Below are 18,767 nucleotides of genomic sequence, written 5' to 3'. Positions count from 1 at the left end.
GCTGAGATGTATCCGAACGTAATAATATATGGAGAACTCTTTTACATTCTTTCCATTAGAGACTGTTAAGGGATGTCATGAACCTACAAACTATGTAAGGGTTAAGTGCTCTTGCATGGCTATTAAACTGTAACAAGTACATCTGCCAGGTGTGTGTGTGTGTGTGTCTGTGTGTCAGTGTCGAAATACAACGTACAGATTAGTATTTTGAGCAGAATCCCAGCGAATTACATGAAAATAAAACTCAAGGTGAATATTCGTTTTTTCCGACCTCCTGATTTTTGACTCCTGGTGTTTCCATTACAAAGCTGATCAGAAGTGGCACACACAAATACACTCACTTTCTCTCATTCCCTCACACACACACACACACAAACCACAATCCCTCAATAAACCTATAAGTGCCTGTCCTTAAGCATTAAAACACACACAGAGGCCCCCGGGATGGACAGAGGGAGGGGAAACGACACATCGGGTCAGCTCGGTTCCAAAAGGTGACACAAGGCTGGACAGAAGGCCCAGAGGACCTGAAGGCTGCCAGACAGTTTTTCTCTAATCATACATTATTACAGTGGTATTGACCATAATAAGACCCACTGACATGACACACAGAGACCGCTGTCTCCCAGCAGCATCACTGCCTCAGCATTCATCACTACTACTGTAAGGTTTTCCCAGCTTTCAGAGTGAACACAGCCCATTCAGAATCATGTAGGTTGCTAGTGATACAGTTTTGCTAATACCTGTTAATTTTCTCTTTTTTTTTACATTCTATAGTGACACCATGTCAATGGTATTGAAACTTCGGGCCAATGACAGTCAGGGCAGATATCAGGCTAAGCAAACAGACACGATGTGAAACAGTTTGTGAACAGATTCATAAATTGGCTTAAAGCAACTGTTTTATTCTTGTTTTCTAATCAAGCTTTTTAGAATGAGAAGACTGACGACAATCTCAATACCGCTTGCCATTGCCCTGACACAAGGTGGAATAAACGCCTGTCAGCACGTCTATTTCTCTCTTATTCACACATTTTTCTTGTTTGTTTAACTGCTACAGATAGAAACTTTAATTTAGGTAAAGGCACGCGCTGGAACATTTTTCCCCCATTGTGCCTGCCTCATCCACCATGTCAGGCAGCTTTTAATAAAGGCCAAAACAAATATCATGTAAATACACTGTCCTCCACAACCTTTCACTTCTGTGTCAGTAAAGGTTAAACAAATGTGTAAGTTACTGAGCTTCAGAGGTGTTGGTTGTTTTATTCTTTTACTTTGGATCGAGCCAAGCTAAGTGTTTCCCCCGTCCTCCAGTCTGTACACTGAGCCAGGCTGACCGGACTCTGCTTCCAGACTCAAGACACAGATATAAGTGATAATAATATAACGCGCTTTTATAAGTGCTCAAAAATGCTTATAACAACACAATTAAAATACAGAAACAGTGTAGAATAAAAACACAATTTGAAATACAAAAACATGTATAAGATCAAAAACAGATATGATGATATTCATCTCCTCATCCAATTCTTGGAAAAAAGTCAGTAATTATATTTGACAAAATGTGGAACTACACCTTTAACTTTGCAGGGTGACTGGGGAATGTGTTTGCTTTCACTCAAGGTGGTGATGCATGCAGAAGAATGCACACACAGATTTTGTTTAATTCTTGGGAAACAAAGTCTACAAAATAAACAGATTTGAAGTCGACACAACTACAAAGTGGAAATCATCACATTGGCCGAACCACATGAAACAATAACTATTAAGTCATTCTCCTGCCCTCTTAAAATCCATAATATGTAGAGTCTGTTAATCGTTTCCTCACTGGGTAGGAACGTGCTGAAATGTGCTGACAATCAAAATAGCTCTTGGTTTATTTTCTCTCCTCATGGTTACCCTGCATACATGAGCATAAAACATGAAATGCAATTCATGGCACTGGCCTCGCTACCCTGCCAAGCAATGACTATATGCGTGTGTGTGTGCGTTAGTATGTGTGTGTGTGTCTTTGCCCTATTGGGTTTCAGATATATCTTGATTGTTTCCTTCCACATCTCTTCAAAAAGTTTTCATGTTTCTCCAGGGTGAAACTTTATGTCGACTGTGGTCTCGGGGTTTGGTTATTTTTGAAAGCAAATGCGGAGGAAATATCCCAAACATTTTAACAGCCTTTCTTCAAAGGAAGTTGACTCTCTGTTGAATTTAATTAACAGACAGAATTGAGATTGGCCTTAAATAGCTTGGCTTTTTACTACGCTTTTCATAACTAAAACATAAAACCACATTTAGCAGTCATCAAGTCTACGAATCACCACCTTGGTTTATTTAAGTGCAAAATTAAGCAAAAATGGGAGAAATCTTTATAAACATAGCAGGACGAATCTGGGACAAGCTTGACTTGACTGTAGGCGTTCACACCCAAGATGCTGCCTGGAGTTTTTAACAGCTTACACTGGAAAGATAAATATGGAAATTACACAGTTGCATTTAACCCTGCTCTACTGTAATGATATTTTTGCGCACAATAAAAACAACTTTAAGTAATTTGTCTATTTTAGGCTATGTTACATGTACAGTCAGTGTAGGGCAGAGAAATGGGGACGACATGTCACAAAGGTCCTTAGCTGCACTTCAATAGGGGACAATGCTATTCCACTGTCAGTGGCTAAAACCCCAGGCCACCAGTGGCACTATTAAGTCCATACAAGCAAATAAAACAGACAGTTTGATGTAACAGAATAAAAGAAACAATTGCAACTTTTGTCTAACTATCACGTTGTTTTCACCCCGTGAAAATCACGTATCTGCAAAATGTCAACTTTTATGAGCTGCTACAGCTTTCAGCTTTGTGTCAGTGCATTTTTCAGTGTCCTGTGGGTTTTACATAGTTTATTTAATTAGACAACTTACCAACCCATAGGAGCAACTGCTGAATCCCACTTGAAAAATATATCTTTTAATTTTTCCATAATTACTTTCTCAGTCCAATTATTAACAGACCACACAGAATACAAAAATAAGGCCAAGTTTGTGTAGCAGCTTCACCTCCCATCAGTTCAATCTGAGAAAGGGCTCCCCCCTGAGGCCAGGCTCAGTACTACAGACCCTTAGAGACAAAAGAGAGAGCCTCTGCTGTAGGGAGAGGAGGATGGAAGTAGGAAAGGAAGCGAGTCATCCAGATTTGTAAGAGCAGAGTGGACTCAGTGTAAGGCCAGGTAAAGTGACAGCACTTGTCCATGTGTGTGATGTCTTCATTGGTCCACTGCAGCAAAGACCAAGCAGTCGAGTGTGTATGTCTGTGTGTGTGATGTCTTCATGCTGGTCCCAATGGGATGTAGATTTTAACAGAGCATGGATCACAATTACTGTTCCTCAGAGGGAGAGCAGCAAAAAGAGAGCAGAAAAGTCTCTCTCATACACACACACACACACACACACACACACAGACACGCACAGACACGCACACACATACATCTGCTTTGTTCCTTTGGTCCAGCAGCTGAAATTCCCATCAGAACTTTTACATCGTAAAGCCCCATCATCATCATCATCGCTGCCTCTCTTTGGTTTTCTCCTTTGTTCTTCAGTCTCTCTCTCCATTCCTTCATCCATAGGTCACACACTATTCTCTTACAGTATGTATAAAACAGAACAAAATAGTGTTTATTTTCATTTTTAAAATGAAAAATGTGGAGCCAACTCTCCACTGCAGATATGAGTTCGTGACAACAGAGAGTTTTCAGTGTGGGCAGTGTGAGGCCTAAGAAGTGAATCCCTCAGCTGTCTGTCCCCTCAGAGCTCCATACAGGAAAAAAGATGCTTCAAGTTTTATCGGTGAACACACAAAGCTCACTCCAATGACCAAAATGTATCTACACATCAGTATAGGTGTGTGAGTGTATTTTATGGAGAATATACACATAGGAGTAGAAGTTGTGCACAAAGTTGTTCAGGACTGTCACAGAGGTGTCGGTGCTGATGACTAAAGCAGAAGTCACAACCGTCACTGACAGTGACACACCAGTGGTCTGGTGGTCTTTCAAAGAGAGGAAGCTCATTTTTATGGAGCTAGTCTCAGTCTCATAATGAATAAATGCACACAGAAATTAATAAATGCACAAAAAAAGATTCACAAATGTATTTGGGGATATATATATATATATATATATATATATATATATATATATATATCACATATAGAGAGATATATATATATCTTTATATATATATCTCTCTATATGTGACTTGATATATCTCTCTATATGTGACTTGAAATACAAATACATTTAATTCATTCCGTTCATTATGAGACTGTTCTAGCTCCATACATTTTTTGGCTTATCAAAAAATTTGTCCATTAATCTATGCGCCCAGTTTAATGCGACACTATGGAAATGTATGAGAAGAAAATCACGTCAGACGACCTGTGATAAGTAGCCGAATGAACTCGTCTTAGAGTTGAATGCATTCTAATGCATTTTAAGTCAATAAAATGTAAACACAACAGGTCATATTTGAGCATGTATTTTTTAACATTTCAGAGGAAGCAGAGTGTCCCTCTCTGTGGCTGTGACACACACACACACACACACACACACACACACACACACACACACACACACACACACACACACACACACACACACACACACACACACACACACACACACACACACACACACACACACACACACACACACACACACACACACACAAAATGAGCCATGTCTGAGCCAACATCTTGCCAGATCATTACATTCATTTGGACACTGGCCTTTAACACTTAGTACCACCTAGAGAGTGGTACAGCCCCCCACACTGCAGCGTCACCCCACATACACCAGATAAGCAGCATGAGAGCCTCCTGTCACTCTCAGTTGCTCGTAAGGCAAAAGGGAGATGTGAGAAAAGACAAAAGCAAACTGAAGCTCCGTTCAAAAAAGGAACTAAAAGCACATTATACCACACATGCACACACTAACTCAGGCACCATCACAGGTTACGTGCATTCATAGTGTCTGTAGTTCAAAGTGAGGACAGGCTCTCAACAGGTTGAGCTGTTAATGGTTCTGTTCCTTTTGAAACTCTTCAGACTGTTTATTGCCTCTGACAAAAATAAGATGGAGCTACTGACACTTGAAGGTCTCATGTATAGCATGGTTATCTCCTTATGACATGCCACTGTCCTGAGTCAAAGGTCAGAGTTCACAGGTCAGGGTTAGGCCCCACTGACATGCTGCTGACTGCTCCTTCAGCCAATCATCAATCAGCTGTCATCGTCACACCCGCAACGGCAGCGATTACCACTGTCAGCAGTTGGTCATAAGGCAAAAGGGAGCACCCTGTGTGTGTGTGTGTGTGTGTGTGTGTGTGTGTGTGTGTGTGTGTGTGTCTGCACATTCCAACTCCTGAAGTGGCATGAGGGTTAGAGGTGAGCTGTATGTAGCCCCTCATCAGCTCCTTGGGGGGCTGCTCTCTCTCTCTACTTGTTGACCACTTACTCTATTTAAGTGACACAAGTGAGTGCAAGGCAACAGGATGGTAACAGACAAAGAATTCACACAACGCGCCCCCAGCAGTCTGACCACGCAGCCTGTGGTGACAGTCACAGCCTTTTGTACAGGAGGAGTCAACACCATGTTGTCTTCACTACCTACCACCTCTCTGACTTTGCTCAGTACAGTGTAAAGCTTTTGTTTCATTATTTTCCAAGCTCTTTTCTCATTTCTTCCATTTTTGTTAACGTCATATCGCAAGCTCTGATGACACGACCCCACTGATAAGAGGTATGAATCTATTACGGCTAAATAACAAGAATCATTTGAACAGAGGTGTGGTATGTTTATCAGTCATGTAATATCAACAAAAAAAATATTTTTTGAAAAAATATTCTGAAACTTGCCTTATAAGACTATGGCCCGTATAATGATTATAGCTACATGATATGTTTTGTATCCCCTGTTCTCTCCTAGTTGCACAAACATGTAGATGACACTAAACTAGGTGTAAAACTGTTAGATATTTGCAACACTGACATGTGTGTCTTATCATTTTGTTTTAAATGATAATAAAATTATAAAGTACAATTGACTTCATGTATTTTGCTTTCATTAAAAACCTTTTTTTTTTTCAATCCCCGAAAAGTCTGAAGTTTGTGCCTTAACTTCTGTGTTTTTACTGAAAGAGTGCACTTGCAGTAAAAACAGTATTTCCATCTTGATGCCCTAGAGAGAAATGTCCACCTGTGCTCTCTTTGCTCTCGTTCAATTGACTTTTGCTCGCTTTCCCTCCTTTCATCCGATATTCTGCCTGAACACACACATACACACGTCTAGCTTTCTCTCACACATACACAAAGAACACACCCACACATAGGCTCCCGGCTCCCCTCCGCTCTGCTTTAAAGCGTTGCCTATCCAAACAGGAAAGTGGCCTCTGCCCCGGCAGCAGTTGAGGGCACAGCAGTGGAGATTTCATTAGTCACAGCTAACAGGCTAATTATCCGCTTCAGCGCACCTGTAAAACTTTAGTGTGTGTCAATCTCGCACAATGACAGACACTGCGCATAGGTGTGTGGGTGGGTGGGTTTGTGGACATGTGGGTCTGTGGGTGGGTGTGAACTGGTGGGTGTGCATACCTCTGTGTTAATATGTGAACTGTGTGTCAATCAGGCCTCTGTGGGCATGTGAGTATTTTATGTGTAACAGTATGACTGGCAATCAAAAGGCAAAGTGTATTTTTTTTTTTTTTAAGTTACAGGAAACTAAAAAATGAAGAAAGAGGTGTTAACTGTGTTTGCGGTCTTGCCATTGGTGTTCACTACTCCAATGTTGATTTTAGACTTCAATTTATTTTGTGGTATCGAACTTGACTTTAAATACACATGAAAGCACATATCAAGAAAATGTTTCAAAGAGAGCGTATTGGACGGGTGGAAATGAGAGAAACTTGTACATTTAGTCGTTTTTGTTGTTGTTCGTTTTCACCATAAAAATTCCAGTAAGTGCTAAAAGACAAAGAAAAGGGGATATTTGTGTGCAGTGCAGTATTGGCCAGTATTTCTGGTAAATAATTTAGAGCAGGATGTGGTACGGTAGTTTAGCAACATGCAAGTTTTGATTTGTTTACACCAACATTATGTTTGTTACTGACACATATTTTGCAGGCTCAGTGTGTTGTGCAGATGTAAAGTGCTGTCAAATACATACACAGTGAAATGCAGTACTTTTAAAAATATTTTGTGGGATTATTATCAAAAAACTAAATTAACAGTCAGAATTTATTAACATAATTCAAAGGGGATGCGGTTTCTAATTTACCTCACACCTAACATTGCTATTTCTACAGCGTAAAGCATTCTCTTGTCACATATTGGCCGACATATGCTCTGATACCAATGTAGCTCCAAAAAGAGAATATCTGCTGATACACTGGCCCAACTAGCTTATCAGTGTGGCTCTCTACTGTACAATGCATGAGAGTCCTATACATTCATTACCGTTTAACGTAAACTTCTGTAAAATTTCTTAAACTTTTATCTAAGAGTCATTACAATATCAATGCCTGTTAATGTGTATCTTTTCTAATCTGAACAAAACTATTTTATTCAATGTTCCGTCTAAACTTAACATGCTTCATACTGTACACATGACATGTCACGTGTATACCTGCATATAGAATATGAAGTCTAAACCGTGTTTCTTTTATGTTAATAAAACTGAGAACAAATTCTGAAAGTATGGCTATTTGCCCTTTAAGGGGCCTTTGCTTGGAAAAGGGGAAGAGGAGGGGAAGGAAAATAAAAGCAGATTGTAATAATCAAATACCCTTTCCCCCCGTTTGAGGGTTTCTGAGTTTAAAATAGCCTAAAATAGAAAGATGAAGGAAAATGGGGGCCACTGATGTCTACAAGAGTCTTTGAGGTTGAGGGAATTTCTCACCATTTTACTGCAAGCGCCAAAAACCCGCATCCTGCCTCATGAATAGAGCTGGACACACACACACACGCAAACACACACGGACTCACACACTCAGACACCAGTACCCCCTGCCTGGCAGCTTCTTTGTAGCCATGTTGTGATTGTATCAGATGTGGAGTGATAGAGGTTAGGAGTATAGGGGTGTTGGTAGGGGGATGTGTGAATTTGTAATGTGCTTATGCTGGAACCGCAAAGACAGGAGATAGGGGCTCCAAAGCTGTGTTACACTCCCACACACTCACACACACACTCACACGCTGTAGGGAGTGGAACTCTAGCTCCCTGAACTCCTTTCATCCTACTGAAGGTGGAAGTGAGTGCAGGGTTTCCTGGAGTCACAGCGAGATTCAGCACTCTCTATATCCTCTGCAAAACTTCAGCCTGCTGCCAGTGTGTGTGTGTGTGTGTGTGTGTGTGTGTGTGTCTCCACATGGTTCAAAGGCTCAGTGTTAAGGTCAGGAATCAGTGTGTGATCTCGGAGGCTAGATGTATAACACATCACAGTTTGAATTATTGCATTAGCCCAAACAGCACCTTTATCAAGGTGGCTCTGCGATGGTGAGGGTGGTGAACTGGCAGCGTTTCAAGATTTAAAGGGATAGTTCAACATTTTGGCAAATTGGCCCATTGCCATCATCCCTATAGTCATAGCAGTAGGTTCGTTACCTTTATTTGTCGGCACTAGCTATTTTTAGAACGGCGGAGCAGAGCCGCGAGCTGCTCAGAGCTACGCTACGGAGGCTCATGGGATTTCTTGGTTTCCCTTCTCAAATTCATCAAATACACAATCCAAAAACTCCAAAATGCTCTTGTGGACAAGTTGTGACCTGCACATTCACCACACTATGAGATAACAACGGAACATTACAAGACAAAGTTGTTTTCGAAGCAAATGCAGAGACCGCTTGCCGGAAAACTGCCTCGTAAGGTTCTGTTATTATCTCATAGCGTGGTGAATGTGCAGGTCACAACAACAAGAGGGTTTTGGAGTTGTTGGATTGTGTATTTGATGACTTTGATGTGGGAAACCAAGAAATCCCATTAGTGTCCAGTAGTGTAGCTCTGAGCAGCTCGCGGCTCTGCTCCACTGTTCTAAAAATAGCTTGCACCGACAAATAAAGGTAACGAACCTACTGCTATGACTATAGGGATTATGGCAATGGGCCAATTTGCCAAAATGTTGAACTATCCCTTTAAGTTGTGTACTAAGTTGCTTAAAAGTTTAGTCATTCCGGACATTGTCATTCCTCTGAAGCACACAACGACAAATGCAGGGTTTTTTCAGATGACATCGTTGGCCCTCCATGTGTGGTGGTGACTGAGGTCCTGGAAGGTCACCAGAAGCTCAGGAAGGAGCAGCAAATAGCGTCACTTCCCTGACTGCCAGGTTAGAGGCCAAAGGGCAGCCAGCCACACTGGCCTGGTACCTACAGCACGCTGCACTGGCACATAGAAGACATGGTCGTTTGTCACGCTCGTTTCCATTTAAACTCATTTGCAAAAGAGCAGATGGTTTTATTCTCTCACCACCATTTTATAAGAACTATGTGTGCTACATTTATGGATTGTAAAACATCTGCTGTTATTTATATAATCATCATCTAATCATTTGATGTGAAATAGATCATAAGAACAAGTAAGAGTTTCGCATCTAATTGCAGTCACATTCAATCAAGACACGTCTTTTTGAACTGATAATCATATAGGAAGGCTGATATACTTATGTAAACCCATGGGTTACAGTAGGAAAAGTAGATGAAATAAGTTTTTATTGTTTCACTCTTGAGCTTGACTGATGGTCTGTCTCCAAATCATGGAAATGACTTAGAACCAAATCTTAAATTATGTTTTTTTTTGTTGTTTTTTTCGGTCAGATAAAAGAATTCTGGCTGTTGCCACAGAGCATTTACCCTCGTCCTACCTCCATATGCTACAGTACATATATGATATTACAGTATATCCACCTTTTTAATCTACTCTTTTTGCTGGTTGCAATTGAAAATGAACTTTCTTTTCCACTCCCTTTGTAATGACCTTTTTTTTATCCCTCAAACCCACTCCGTCTGAAGCTCGACTTGTTGACTGTGGCGATTTTGTGTGTGCAGTGGACCATGACACACCCTTAGCCACGTATACTACACACGCGTAACATATGGGTGTGCCTCTGAAGCCGGGGGCACGCTACGCGACTGATCTCTTCACTGTTCAAATTTTAACAGTTTTTACTGCAGTTGTTTACTGGAGGCTCTTAAGTTATGATGTGGCACAAACAAGGTCACACATTACATAAAACTCCAGTCACAATCCAACCATCGGGGATCTCCAGACTGCACCCATCTGTCCGTCAAAATGAAAGCTGGACACGACAAGCATGAATGCTACACACTGAATATGGAGGGCAGATGCAGATCTATTAGCATTAGCGCTGTGAATGATTCGTCTTCACACAATTTGACCTCAGTTTGTTTAGCGTGTTATGATGTGGTTGCACAACAATTCACATCAACTACAACTATAGAATATGTTGAAAGAGCAAGCTGCAGTTTTTAATGCTGCACTACTGTATTGCAGCTGAGTATCTGATATTCTGATGATTTTGCACAGTGGTTTGCTTTACAGTTATAATATGCAACTTTACCGCATTGAATCGTGTAACAATGAGAGCCAAGTTATCACACACATTACATATTCAGGGTTTCCCGCAGCGCTTTCCTGTTAAGGCGGCCGCCTTAACAACAAGGAGCTGCCGCCTAAACTAATGTCTTAAAAAAAAAAAAATGTAGCGATATTCGCCGCCGCCGCCGCCCCCCCCCCCGTCGGACGATGGCCGCATCCTCTCACACATACACACCAGAGAAGCGCCCCCGTCGACAGGTCAGACACCACCTTAACTAACAAATTTTCTGGGGGAAACACTGATATTCTTACATTTTCAAATCTAGAGAAATCTATCTATCACAATAACACACCATGCCCATTGGGTCACCTGTCAGTTACATCACTTCCCCTTGACAGGTGAACCCCATGGTAAACACAGTGCAGATCTAAAGTTCAAGAAGAAGTCAGCAGACCACACAACCAGCCATTATCTGCATATTTTGCCATTAAAGCACAACCCAAAAAGGCAAATGAACAGGTGAATAAACTGACCTGGTCGAGGGTGGGGTGTGTGTGTGTGTGTGGGGGGGGGGGGGTATTTTAATACATGTCCTTATCCGTGAGCATTATTTCAATCAAATGAGATAGATTTTAATGGGCTGTGATGGTGAAAACAGCAATGACATCATTTAAATACATCCTTTGGTATTGTTTTCATTATGAGACCCCTAGCAGCTGAAATTACATACTGTGTCTTTAAGGCACCTGTGCATTGGCTGTTACATTCGGTGATGGTGGTACAACACCTTATCAGCCTATTTCAATATCTGTTTTCCCTGTTGCTCAACATGTGTCATTTAACAATTTACAAGAGTGAAAATGTACTTTGTGTATTCCAAACAGGTCAGTGTTTTAGCTTGATCGGAAATGTGAAAAATGATTGTATTGGTACAGAATAACACATCTCCTCTGTTTTACCACTTCTTAACTAGTATCTGTGACAGTGCAATTCCTCTTTGGGAGTTTCTGACATTTGCTCTATCTAAAAAAATGAATGAATTTCTTTGTTTTCCATGAATCAATGCTGAGTCAAAACACTTGATATCAGAATTTGTACCCTGTTTGATCCTAGCTATTTAAACCATTTATTCTAATGGATCTAAACCATTCATAAAAACAGCTACAGCTCCCTCTAAACGTTTGCAGTGCAACACATTGTGTTGTACATTAAACTCATGTCACTGTTCCAAGCTATAGTCTCTGTCATCTCTTTATCCAAACATAACTTGACTAAACATTTAACCTGCTGCTGTTTTGGACTTGTTGAAAATGGATATGGATTTCACTGAAAGCCATCAGTATTAACTAAGATTATAACTTTTTCAAAAGGATTGCTTGTCAAACTGTTGTAATGTGGACAAGTGTAAACTTTCACCCTACTTTCAAGTGTGGCTGTTCAGAACAACTGTTAACAGATTTTAAACTGATGTGGTCCATCAACATGTCTTCAGAACTAAGTGGTAGACCAGTGACTGACAGTAACTGACCTGTATTCATTTGTGTTGTTACAGGTTTTTTTATTAGGTTTCCTTATATCTAAAGCAAAACAATTAGGTACAAGCTTCAGTTGAATCTTTGACTGCTGCCACCAAGTGCTGGAGAGGTGCACACTATGATGGTATGGGATGTTGACAGACGTGCACACACACACAAACCCTAAGATCAGAGGATTTCCTGCAGCTCAGTGTGGTTGTAGCCGGGTACCTCCTGGCACAGTGCCTTAGCTGGACAGCTCGGCAGGGTACAGCCGAGTGTTTACACACTTGTACCACCACCACCACCACACACACACTGCTGCCGGGTCTGGCTCCTGTCCCCCTCTGCTTCTCCATATAATATATCAAAGCATCTTTGGGTGTCTATGGATCTTAGAAAATCCGCCCTCACTTCCTCAGCCAACACACTCCCTTTATCTCTCTATATGCCGTCTCTCTCTCTCTCTCTCTCTCACTCACTCACACACACACACACACACTCACACACACAGAGGCAAACACCATGTGTGGTGATGAAGGATGTTACCTCTCCTCTCTCCGGTCTCCAGCTGATGTTCATACACTATTCCCGACAAAACACCTGGAATAACACCACAAACACATACACACACTGGCACTCACACACACTCACACACTCACAGAGGCTAAAGTCACTGCACTGCCACAGTGCCAAGATAACCAAGCGGCAAAAATAATACAACTGAGCTGTTGTGTTAGACTTGACTGTGGTATCGTTATGCTAATGAATGAAAGCAGATACCTGCGCTCTAGTGTCACAGTCTCCATTACTGTATGACATTTCAACCAAAACCCTCCTCTCTAGCCAATCGTCAAATGAACTCCCATCACACTGCAGCTGTGGCTTTGTAGATATACCACGTCAGCAACTTTACTGACTGAATTTTTTATCTTAATTATATTTACGAGCTTAGATTATTCACTTGACCTCAGTTTAACTTGCTCTTTAACATGACTGTTCTCTGTGCCAAATGGCAGACAATGCTTCAGAGGGCGACTGAGCTGGAGGACACAGTGGAACAAATGGCCTGAACCAGCCGAAGAGACAGAGAGAGAGAGAGAGAGCGAGAGAGAGACGGTGAGAGACATAGAGAAATAAACAGAGTGTGGGTGTTTTAAATTGTGCAGAAGAGTGTCTCTGGCGAGATGTAGAAAAAGCACATATATGTCTGAATGTTTTCTCTCTGTCTCTGTGCAAATGTACTGTATGCAGGAGAGTAGTAGGCGCCAATCTATGATGATAGTCTATCTCAGTTCACTTCCTGGTCAGGAGGAGGAGGAGGAGGATGAGGAGCTGGAGGAACAAAAAGATAAGGGAAGAACAGTAGAGCCATTCATAAAGTATGATCCGTAGGGAGTGTGGTACTTTGTACAGAAAGGAGCTGTGTGTGTTTGAGAAGGAGAGGAAGCCTAGGAACTTCCTGAGCAACCACAAATCACAGAATAGGTGTAAAAATCAAAACAAAAGTGTATTTGATGTATATACAGATACATATACAGTATACAGTGTGCCATGCGTGTGGTCTTTTCTTCTCATCCTGCTCAGGAAGGAGACGGACCCCTGTTTCCTTTGGCTCTGAAGGCTCTGTTGTGACTATATTATAGCCCTAACCCTAACCCTTCCATTTCCACTCCCAGCTACATATGTCTCCCAAAGTAAACCAAAAGGTTCAGTAGGTATAGGCCTATACTGTACCTTTTAACACCAGAGTCCATATGAACAGGGTTAAACACAGAGCTTTCAGCAATCACCGCAACCGGAAACACATGGCAAATAAACAGTGTTCCTTTGCTCTCATTTGACCAGTGGGCCATGCAAATGTACATTGTAGTGAACTACTGTATCGTAATGTTAGAGAAACTGCCTGTGCACATGTGAAAACAAAATAAATGGTTATAAAGTTTAGAGACGCTTGGAGGTTTTACTCTGCTGCCTGTCTTTATGCTACAACATGTTAAGTCAGCTCTATACTTGACACACTGTGTGGTAGCAATGGTCTCATGCAACCTATAAGGAAATAAGTTCATTTCCCAAAATGTTGGAACTATTTTCACAAAGAAAAAAGGGCTTTTTCAAAAGAATAACATCTGTCTTTGACATGATCATGTGAAACTAATATGATATATGTGTGTGTGTATGGATATATAAAGATATATAGTATATAATGAGCATAAAGAGAAAGGAAACCTGGAGTGAATTTCTTCATGTTTACTCAAAATATACAGAGCCCAGTTCCCTCCGTCCCAGCTGAGCGCCTACAAATCCGCCAACCGCTTATCAAATTAAACCCCCATTAGCAACGTAAACACACAGTCTCACACACTCGCACAAACAACCTATTACCAGCACAAATACGCTAGCGCCTCACACATGTTAGCTACCCTTGCTGCTCCGAGTGTGTCACAGGCTCTTCAGATAAGCCTGCACACAAAAGCTGACATATCTCCACAGCCAGGTGAACGGGGTCTGTGTGTCATGAATTGACCCGTACAGCGTGTGCTCCTGACCTATGCCGTCAACTGTCAGCGCCTGTCACCATCCGTGTCCGAATGCATGCGCAGATTTAGCCCCCATAACATCAGAGCCGATGAGACACGGCGCCCAGCATGGAGCCCACGGTCTAATTCTTTCCATGCGCGCTTGTTAACATGTAGGATTTTCTTTGCAGCCGTCATAAAGCAGTATGCGCAGGTAACACAGCCTCATGGAACTTCGCTCTACCCGGCAGCTGCTAGAGGGATTGAGCTCAAAATGTAGTAATGTAAACCCTAAAAGAAAGACATTGCCGTAAAAAGGACAATTTCATCTGTCTTCCTTCCTCTTCCCGTGTGGCCCCCCTGGGGACGCCTGGCCGGTAGTGGAGGGTGAGAGATTCTGGGAAGTGGAGACTAAATGGAACACTTAATATGCACTCCATCAGCATAAACCAATCATCAGGTGATTTTCAGGTAGACGGTGGTGTTTGGATGGACATGACGAGGCGCTTTATGGGCCGTGTCCGAAGAAAGGATAAAGGAGGGGGACCCGGGAGCGTCCCGGGGGTGGCAGCCAAGACCCAAACTCTGGACATGTTGCACAGGATAGAGGAGGGTCAGAGAGAATCCGGAGGCAGCTCTAGTAAAGACAGTCTACACATCATTGAACAATGCACTTGATTCTCCCTCAGCCCATTTCACACAATCTGCAGCCGTATAGTTCGGCTAAATTACACCGACACGAAATGATTCACTCGGTCAAACATAATAGTACGCACATCACGACTATGTCTTCCCACATTCCCCTCTTATTAAAACTGATACAAGCAAGCGGGGCCACGTCTTTGTGAATGCATCGTCCCTTTGCCAGAACGTCTTTCACACATCATCAGGAGTATATGAGTTATTTTGGAGACTGGTGGAAACAGAGGTAACTCTGCTTCGCCCCTTTTGCTCGGCATTCGGTCTTGTTTGTAAAAAAGTTTATAGTCGTTTTTCTGAAACACACTGAAGAGCCATTTTGCTGCTGGCAAAATGATTTCTGAAAGCAGACCCGCTTTTGGATTAAATTCAGTATCCTAAGTGAAATTACATTACTTAACATTGCTTTTATAGTCTGGACACTTTCCATGCTTACCACTGTAAAAAGCATCCAATCACCTCTATTTAAATATGCTTGCTCATAAAAAGTGGATCAAGAAGCTATTTCCATTGTTTATTTGTGTGTTTCATAGAGATGCAGTCTATGGCTCTTAAATGTTTGCCCTGAAAATGATCCAAACAGAAACCCTATAGTCCTGACTCTCTTTCCTCCTCCTCCTCCTCCTCTTCTTCTTCTTCCTCTCTGGAATTCTACTCTCTCTCTATTCTAATAAATCTGAAGGGGCCTTTTCCACTTTTACAGGAACAGCAACTCATTAAATGGTTGATTTCAGATGGCAGAGTGTGAATGTTTTGAGTTAACTTTATTGATCTGCGAGTGGGTCTGCGGGCCAGAGAGAAGCGGACGTCCCCTTCGGCACATGGGCAGTAGATTTACACCTCCGCCATTTAAAGACACCTCTAAACCCAGATGGCCACTGGCCCACTCTCTCCTGTGCTGCCCTGGAACAGACACTGTGGTCGTCTCTCCTACACACATGCTCACATAAACGCAGCAGAACAGGATTTTTTATATTTATATATATATATATATATATATATATATATATATATATATATATTCACTTACCTGAATGAATACACCTCTCTCTCTCTCTCTGCGCGGAGGACTGTAGTGATGCGTAACTGCCGGGTAGTTCGTTCCTGGTTTACGTCAGACTCCTTGAAGTTTCAACTCTGGCTGCCTGTAGCACATAAAGAGGTTGCGTGGCGGTCATACAGAACATATTCATATAAATAAATTTTCATTCAATTTTTTAACGATAATTGGTGGGGCTTTCTGTTTTATTAGACACTGTATATGAAGAATTATGGAGATATTGCAGTGTCCAGAGTGGTGGGAGTGTTGATAAAGACCACAGGCCAAATCTTAGCCCATAACAAAAAATTAATGGCAAACAGCTTAGTTCAATGAACCACAAGAATGAAGCCAAATTATTTTTTCTTTGACATGATTTTGAAATGGGGCAGAGCTTTCTCTCGTCTTTGAGCTAACAACAAGAGCTCAGGAGAATATGAAGGGCCTGGAAGAAGTCACAGTTCAGCTTAATGAGGAAGTCTTTGGTGGTTGAGGTGCCTGCAACTCATACTTGCCCTCCCTTCATCGTATCAGCCAGGGAGAGCCGGGTCTGTCTCCTGTGTATGACATCACTCCCAGTGTATGAGCCATTTCCCATAAACCTCTACGGTCCCCTGGGTTTCCCACCCATGAGATCACAGAATAGACGGGGTGATTATAAAGAAGCAAAACCGCTTTTCCCCAGTACTAAATTCATATCTATCTTGATTCTTGTCTATCCCAACCAACAGCCTCCTTTGAGAATTGAGCATGCAGAACGTAATTTATTTTGCAACTGTTTTATGCTGATTTACTCCTTCAAACCTCATCTCTGTGTATCCTCTTAATCTGTTTAGACTCTCTCTTCCTTTTTCTCTTCCCTGACTCTGTATTTGTCTCTCCCTCTCCCCCTCAGGGCAGAAAGCTGCAAGGCTGTAAGGTCCCTCTCTTCCCACAACTGCTCTCAATCGCCCCTGTGACTGCTCGGCTGTCAATCACTTTAACATCAGACCCACACTGAGCAGATCGAGCCTGTTGGCATACACACACACACACTCGTATATGTTGTACGCACACAAAAAAACAGGGGTTTTGTAGAGGGAGGGGAAAGATGAAGGGGGTTCCGTCTCCTGTCAGCACCTGCTGGGCCTCACTGGAGAATCTGTGGAGACACAGATACACCCCCAGACACGGAGACACCGCGGGGCACTAGTTGTGAAGGTACCACTTTAATTTTCGTCATATTTTCTCAGCCTCCCTCTATGTTGCCTCCAACCTTGCTGCCCCGCAGTGTCAGAGTGAGCCTCTGCCCTTTAACCAGGGAAAGCGCAGGGCGACTGAGAACCATGTCGCCAAAACACGCTTGTACAGAAAATTACACACATACACGCGGACGTACACATGTATAACGAGTAAAAGGGAAGTCTGAGGTCATACTGTACATGTTGTCAAACAGACACACTAACGTTTCAACACACACCTAAAGTCAGGTATTTTCTATGAGCAAATGCAACCTCACAGAAATACACAGACTCGATTGTGGAGGTTCCTTCTTATGAACGTAAAGCCTCTCAATTAATTTCATCTGTTTCTGTCCAAACCGCATTCTCTCTCTCTCACACACACACACACACACAGATGTAACACATGCAGGCACTATGCATGCACACAAACATACACACAGTCCATTAGGCTCATGTGTTGGGCCCAAACCACGGCCCAGAGTGCTCTTTCATGGCTCCATCATTACATCAATAAGTCTTCACATTAATCTCAGCACAGCAGAGCGCACAGGCTATTACCAGACCAGCCCCGCACCACAGAGGCTCACCCCCAAGCAGACATGGGCAAAATAGTAGTCAAATATATTCTGGATACTTGAAAAACACATAAGGCGTGCTGGGTTTGTCTCATTTTGTGCAGTTTGGAGGCTGGTTAAACGGCAGAGGATAAATTACGTAAACCTCGAGTAGTGCAAACGCATGAAAGCATATCTAGATGTATTTGGCCACGTGTGCTCTGAAAAGCCCTCTTTTAAGAGTTTTTTTTCTTCTGTGTAGACTGCTGATTTAATACAGAGCACAAAATTATTTCTGAGGAGCTGGTTTCAATAGTGACTAACAACAATCTTTCGCCAAAGCCTTTTCAAATCTGTGTAACATAAGATCATACCCTCTTAATGAAGCTCTAGAGAGCAGACTGAAAAAAAAAACATGGTAACTTTTCAGAGATTAGCTTACTCCATCGCATTATTAAATCAGCCTTTGGTCTGCAGTTAAGAGCTCCTGTGAGAAAAAGACTCCTTGGTTTATAATCACTAGGATGAGCTAAGGCAACCGAGCCGAGGCTGCCATCACAAACACAGCATCAATCACATTAAAAAAAAAAAAAAATCCACCTTTTTTTGTGCAGTACAAC

General features: G+C 42.0%; 1 protein-coding gene across 1 annotated transcript in view; it reads right to left on the bottom strand.

Moving 5' to 3' along the window:
• The window catches only part of LOC146962116 (uncharacterized), a 108,112-nt gene extending 95,430 nt beyond the window's left edge, over positions 1–12,682 (bottom strand). Inside the window, exon 1 of the mRNA XM_085770901.1 lies at positions 12,663–12,682. The gene's annotated coding sequence lies outside the window, so the exon portion shown is untranslated. The remainder of the gene's footprint in view (positions 1–12,662) is intronic.
• Positions 12,683–18,767: the final 6,085 nt, after the last annotated feature.

This window comes from Trachurus japonicus, chromosome 24 (assembly GCF_045865225.1).
Source record: "Trachurus japonicus isolate A0001 chromosome 24, Traja_1.0".
Taxonomy (NCBI): Eukaryota; Metazoa; Chordata; class Actinopteri; order Carangiformes; family Carangidae; genus Trachurus; species Trachurus japonicus.
The sequence above is the reverse complement of the archived record's forward strand: the minus strand, read 5'-3'. Positions and strand labels throughout refer to the sequence as shown.